This window comes from Eriocheir sinensis, chromosome 21, assembly GCF_024679095.1.
Source record: "Eriocheir sinensis breed Jianghai 21 chromosome 21, ASM2467909v1, whole genome shotgun sequence".
In the NCBI taxonomy this organism is placed as follows: Eukaryota; Metazoa; Arthropoda; class Malacostraca; order Decapoda; family Varunidae; genus Eriocheir; species Eriocheir sinensis.
In genome coordinates this window covers 19,315,209-19,322,465 of record NC_066529.1, presented here as the reverse complement: position 1 = coordinate 19,322,465, position 7,257 = coordinate 19,315,209, and the positions used below count along the sequence as shown (strand labels likewise).

The 7,257-nt window shown below is 40.7% G+C and overlaps 1 long non-coding RNA gene across 5 annotated transcripts; it reads right to left on the bottom strand.

The window, feature by feature from the left end:
• Positions 1 to 642: 642 nt before the first annotated feature.
• On the bottom strand, positions 643 to 1,420 carry LOC127001812 (uncharacterized). Of its 5 annotated transcripts, none has more exons than XR_007755455.1 (3): positions 1,360 to 1,420; positions 982 to 1,191; positions 643 to 897 (listed from the first exon to the last, which is right to left on the bottom strand). It is a non-coding gene; the product is annotated as an uncharacterized LOC127001812 (long non-coding RNA). The 5 variants fall into 5 exon arrangements; XR_007755457.1 differs by having other exon boundaries at positions 1,318 to 1,417; XR_007755453.1 differs by having other exon boundaries at positions 1,276 to 1,408.
• Positions 1,421 to 7,257: the final 5,837 nt, after the last annotated feature.

The window sequence follows — 7,257 nt, the reverse complement described above, 5'->3', positions numbered from 1 at the left end:
AACTCCAAGTACAAGTACATGAAAATCTGTACTTAAGTCCAAGTACATGTACTTGGACCCAACCCTGCTCGAGGGCCATCGCCAGAACCTCCAGCGGCTTCATCTGCAAATACAAGATCAATATGACCCTAGTATTACTAACTCTCCTCCTAATACCCAGTCCATGCAAATGATGAAAAGTTATGGGGCAAAGACACCGCACTGCCTCACTCACGGAGATAAGCACGGTGCCCGGATCACATACTATACTCCTCACACCTCTCATACCTTTCAGAACGTGTACATCTCAAAGGAACTGGCTTTTCTTACCCGTAAAGTCATATTTCAAATTAAACAAAACATACTTTATAAGCACGTTCATGAAAGTATGATATGTTAACGTTAACAGTTCATCAGAAGCAGTTGTTATTGGACAACCGCTGTGACGTCATAACTCGGCTTCTTGAATGCCGCTGTTGAGAGATCAGTTGCTAGCTGGTTGCCTTCAGCGCCGATCATGACGTCATGATTCTGTTTCTTGGATAGTGGTTTGGTGAGATAGGTTGCTAACTCTGCTGAGAACGGTTGACAATGTTTTTATTTTATTTTATATTTTTATTTTTATTTTATTTTTTTATTCGGACCCCGGTGTGGTGTCATGAGACAGCCGCTATAATAAGACATCCCATCCTGATCTGCGCATGCGCGGGCTTTGTTTACAAACAGAGGGTGGATGAGCTATGACACGGTACCGTGTCTTTTGTTGACTGCCTATCATGAAACGTCCCACCTAAGTTTATTCTTTATCTTTTTTAAAGTGATAAATTAGATGACCTACACCCTTTATATGTCAGTAAATGTGATAAATGAGGTAACCTACACCCCTTGTATGTCAGTAAATGTGATAAATGAGGTAACCTACACCCCTTGTATGTCAGTAAATGTGATGAATGAGACAACCTACACCCCTTGTATGTCAGTAAATGTGATGAATGAGACAACTTACACCCCTTGTATGTCAGTAAATGTGATAAATGAGGTAACCTACACCCCTTGTATGTCAGTAAATGTGATAAATGAGGTAACCTACACCCCTTGTATGTCAGTAAATGTGATAAATGAGGTAACCTACACCCCTTGTATGTCAGTAAATGTGATAAATGAGGTAACCTACACCCCTTGTATGTCAGTAAATGTGATAAATGAGGTAACCTACGCCCCTTGTATGTCAGTAAATGTGATAAATTAGGTAACCTACACCCCTTGTATGTCAGTAAATGTGATAAATTAGGTAACCTACACCCCTTGTATGTCAGTAAATGTGATAAATTAGGTAACCTACGCCCCTTGTATGTCAGTAAATGTGATAAATGAGGTAACCTACACCCCTTGTATGTCAAAAAAGCTGCCATGGTGTCTTGCCGCCATCTTGCCTGGGACAAGCGACGATATCAACACTGTGTTTGTAAACATTGGGTTCCGCGCATGCACAGATCAGGATGGGATGTCTTATTATAGTCGGACGTCTCATGACACCACACCGGGCTGGTTTCTAGGTCGGTTGCTGTTAATAACAACTCGTGGCCGGAGCAACCGACACCACAGCCGCGTCTGAAGACGAGGCTTAACGCTGTTATTAAACGGTTGCTATGACAGAGAAAGCGCTGAGTGGATGAGTACGGTCGATAACATCATCAGACTCCCAGCGAATAACAAACGTGTATGATGAAATGACAGCCAATCATAAGGCAGACGGGTTCAGTTGTGTTTTCAAAGGAAGCCCTTCTTTCTTTCCATATTCTTTCTTTGTCCATCACAATGAGAGACAATGGCTGTTCATTACATTTCTAAGACCATGTTAACTTTTCCTTTGCCTTTTACCTCTATATAATTAGCCTTAGACCACTGTCCCTAGTGATAATCTATCACATGCGGTAGATCTATCACCCGTGCACGAAAATCCGGGTAGTATCAATCTTTACCACCCACAAGTCCTCTTTCGGTAGTATGATCGACATGTCAGGGGTGTGATTATTTCGCTCCAGTGCATAAAAAAAAAAACATTATCGCATACAGGGACAGTGAAATATGGGTACATAATGACGCATTCGATCGGTATGTATATTTGTTTTTTATTGGTTTTCAGGCATATCGGAATGTTTTAAGATATTTTTTTTACATTACCTGGAGTCATCATGGGGGGCGGGGGGAGGAGGAGGAGGAGGAGGCTGAACACTATGTGGAAACATGGAAACATGGAAATGCAGACAACAGAAAGCCTATTGGCTCATTACGAGGTTGCCCGCTCTGGTGATCTAATCTGCCAGACAGCCACTTCTTCCCCGCAGAGCAGACGAAAGCACTTCGGTATTCAATTTACTCCTGATGCAACGAAATGGCGGTCGATTCGATTTTTAAAGGCTGATTTAGGAGTAAGTGAACCAACCAGGTACTATGTCCACAAGTAGTGAAGAAAGTGAATGTACAGAAATAAATTAAAGTGAAAGAGGAAAGAATGAAGGAGTGACTGACAGTGACACTGCGGGTGAGGAAGGCTTCAACCCAGCCATAACCTCCATATTACACTACAATATCATAACACTCAGTGTACGTATGTACCCAATAGTATCATCACAAATTTCACTAGAATCTACTGTATATACAGTATATAACTTTTGATAAATACAATGTACATGTTTGTACTTTAATGTACTTGGTGTTTTTCAAGTACTTTGGGTCTACGTAAAAATACAATTGAATTTTTAATATCCAAATACAAGTACAAGTACATGAAAATATGTACTTAAGTCCAAGTACATGTATTTGAACCCAATCCTGCTCGAGAGCCATCGCCAGAACCTCCAGCACACTCCACACTAGGAAAAAGACAAAACAGCATTTCGCCAGTCCAATCTCCAACGCCAGTTGATCCTAAACCTGGCCTCTCCACTGTGGAGAGCCCCAACCTAGTCCCTAGAGTACCCCAACAAAGATATTACGTCATAGTTATCATTTACTTGTCCTACCCAGGAAGCAGCGACGAGCTAGAGGAGGTTCAAGATTTTTTATTACTTTCTTTCTTTTCTGAAACACACCCAATCTTTGACGGCCAGGTTCACACCAACCCGTGGTCCATAAGGCCTGGGGGGCTGGGGGCAACCTGGGGGATGTATTGACTCCACGTGGGGCAAGCAAGGACTTTCTACTGGCATACCTGGCCTACCAAGGGTCCTATAAATAACTTTTTTTCTTCTTTTACTGCTATTTCAGTTACTTTTTTTTTTATGTTAAGCGTATTTTCATTAAATAATACATACACGGTTTTCAAAAGGATAGTAGTTTATTATAGAATTAGTCGTAATTAAATTTGTAAGATAGTTTTTTTTTTTTTTTTTAATATCCAAAAGGTTGTATACGATCGTATACAGGGACATTAGTTCACCACTATTTTGAGGAACAGTAATCCAGGGTTAAGGCGGTATGTGTTAGAATTCAAATAAAAATAAAAATAAAAATATTTTCAAAAGAACCCATTCTTTCTTCCGATTTTCTTTTTGTCCATCTCAATAAGAGACAATGGTTGTTTATAACATTTATAAGGACATATTTACTTTTCCTTGCCTTTTACCTCTAAATAATTGATGCAGAATGTTTTAGAAATAAACTTAAACGTTTTACTTATTTTTAAGATTAACTGCAACTTAATTTGTTGTTAGCGCCACATTTGCGTCAATGTAACTTTGATTTGTTTATCGACGTCTTGTTATCTAAAATATGAGTAAAGAGAAGAAAAAGAAGATAAGGAGGCGATGGGGATAGGAATAAAGGAAAGAAAGAAGAGGGGGAGGTGGTGATAGGAAGGAAAGAAGAAAGGAAGGCTGAAAGGGAGGAAGGAAGGAAGGAACGAGATGTCTTACTATATCCGAACGTATAACATATTTAAAGGAAGAAAAGATTACGAGAATAATGAAAAAAATATTGAACATAATGGGAAGGAAGTTAGGAAGGAGAAAGGGAGGAAGGATAAAATGAAGAGATGAGAGATGATTATTTTGGATCATGTTTGGTGGATGTTTAGTAAACTAGACTGTTGTGTTCATGCACGTCCCATACATATATGGATCCCCAAAGGAATAATAATTGTGAAGAAATCATCTTGAAAAAATGTTACATTGGCGGGAATTTGGGTCTCCCCTCAGTGCACGAGTATACAGAGCACAATAGATGATATCCATCACGATGGGAGGAATGTGACTGCAGCACTGCCGGAGAACATTTGTTTACTTTTTTTTTAGGAAATATAGCTCTGTATGTGTATAGTTGTGGCCTTTATTGAATCCCGCCTCACTCTCTCTCCATACAAAGGAAGGATCATGACAAGAAAGGAAGGAAGAAAAGAAGGAAGGAAGGAAGGAAGGAAGGAAGGAAGGAAGGAAGGAAGGAAGGAAAGAGAAGACGTCTTGCTATACATGAACGCACAAGACGTTAAAGAAGGGAAGATAAGAGTAGGATAGAATGAAGGGAGAAGGAGGAAAAGGAGAAAAGCGGTCCCGGTGTGGTGTCGTCTGCCATCCCGTGTGTTGCGGCTATCAACACACCTCCCTGGGTACTTATTCCGGCCAAGACTGGCGGCCTCTCCTAGCTAGGAGAAGTCGATCGGCTAGTCTGCGTAACCTAGAGCTCCTGGGGTTGTTGTGCTTCTAAACCCAATAAACAGCCTCCCCTTGTAGGGCTTCGGGTCGGTGTTACAGTCCTTTCGGGAGCGGCAAAACGAAAACGCTCACCAGCAGGTTCCTTGGCTGGCGTACGAAAGCCAGACGCCGGTTTTATACTCACGCCTAACCACAGGCGCACCCAACCCAAATCGTCGGCAATGTTGGTATAACAGGTCGGCCGAGGTAAGCAAGCGTGAGCGTGAAAACACAGTCACGTGATTTATCGGTGCGTATATAAACTCTGCAGCGACCACAGTTGTTGTTTTTCTCGAGAGAAATCATATTTTCAGGATTATCTTGTTTCCAGGTAGAGTTGTGGGCATACCTCAAAGCTGCGTGTGGCCTCTGTGTTTGTCCGCCTCACTTGTCGCTAAGTCTGCGGTGGGTAATAATAATAATGACAGGGCCAGTGTGACATTTCTGCTACCCACAGTTTATCTTCCCAAAGTTTTCGTAGATAGCCATTAGTTAGTTTGCCCAAAAGGGCGGATGAACAGCTGGGTGAGCTGTGTGTCGACTGATCAAGCTGAGGTTCATACACCGACACACGGATTTGCTGCTGAACCTGCTAACCAGTGCACCAGTGTTTCTTTTCAATCCTCTCCTGGGCACTTTTGACGTGCAGCCCTCCCAACTGTTCATTCTCCTTTTCAGTGTGATAAAAAAGGGGGAGTAGAGGATAAAACACCCCAAGGATGAATATTTACAAAGTCTTTGGTAAATAGTTTAGCTCTGCCACTTCAAAATATCATGTACTCTTCCAAGCTGTAGGTTAAGGGCAAAAATGCATGCTCTTTGACCATAATATGAAGGTGTACATTATAAGTAACTAACTTAAGCAGACATAACATAACCAAACCTAACCACTGCAGCCACCTCCCTGACTGTCCACTGTATACTGACAGTGCTGCCAGTGTTAAGTTTGCTTAGATTAGTTAGTCTTCTTTATTACTTCTATTGAATTACTTATTTGTATATTTTCTTCAAATTATAATGGTATTGAGTATTATTAATCTGAAAACAGTAAGAAATAAAGCAGGGGGAATTGTTTCTTGACTCAAAGAAATGGACATTTGGGAAAACCTGGGGAAAGTAAACTGATAACTCTCCTGTTACACTTCCCATGTCCCAGGATAATTAGGTCTAACCAACAACCAGCTCTAGGGCCAACAAGATGGATATCAGCACTGAGGCCACATGCAGCTATAGCATACGCCCCCAACTTTACCTTTAGCATGGGGTAAAGAATTTATCGTTATTTCATATTAATAATTTATTAATACAATAGTTTTATTTAGCCTTAGTACGTGCGATAAAAAAGGATTACACAGTCTAATCATCTATTTTTCTATGTTGAAAATACAAGTAAATTTATTACCAAATAATGATTTTCTTACAGCAAAAGGTCTTTTTATGATAAATGTAACTTGACTGCTCCTTGATACTATAAATGGACACAGTCACCAGAGGACAGCCCCAGGGCTTTGTCCTAGAAACAGAAATAGCGGATGATCCTGTCACCATTCTCCATCCATTCCATCTGGCCTGCACGGTACTCTTTTCTTCTCTTCTATAGCACACGTTCCATTGCTTTTGACTGTTAAGCCCTAGTATTTGAACTTATCTACCTTTGCTAACTCCACTCACTGAAACCTCACTGTACCATTTCCATAGGGCTCACTCATATGTAATCAACAGTCTTGCTCCTGCTGATTTTCATCCCTCTTCTGCAGTGCATGCCTCCACCTCTCTAGTTCATTTTCATTTTCTTCCCAGCCTTCACTACATATCACTATCATCCACAGATATCATGGTCCACGGAGACTGTTGCCTGACCTCATCTGTCAGCCTGTACATCACTACTGAGAATGAACGGACTGATCCTAGGTGTAGTCCAACCTCGACCCTGAAACTCTCCGTTACTCCTGCCATACCAGCAATATCATAAACCTTTTCGGACACATGGTGTGCTTCCTCTGATAGAGGAAATTATATGTAGGAAGGGTACCGGGTTTATCAGTTGACAACTTCTCGAATAGCCCTGCTACCTGATGACTACAATTTCTATGCAATCAGTTTGGTGAAGAGGAAATTGCTTGTGGCCAGGTATTTCACTGTGACAAGCATCTCAAGATTCATAAGAATTCCACAGCCTGTGGGAGGAACATGCAAAAAGTATTAGTATAAAAAAAATAATAAATGCTGTAATGTTGAAATTAGGATAAAAATAAATAAGTTGAGTGTGCAGAAAACATGAGAACTGAGAAAGAGACAAGCTGAAAATTTCAACAGAAGTACAATATAACAGTGACTGATGGACAGAGTGATGAATGGAAGAACAAAATTTAATGCTAATGCAGCTTTAGCGTATGCCCCCAACTTTAACTTTTTTTCAAACTGAAAGATAGTAAGGGGGCCGAGCCGAACCTAATCTGCACAATCCTATATAACCTACCAGAAGATTTTGGCCTGACCTGAGTGGTGTATTTCAGAAACACTGACTTCATATTTTGGTAAACTATGATGCTTTATCGTATGGAAATAATTGTCGCATCAAAAAACA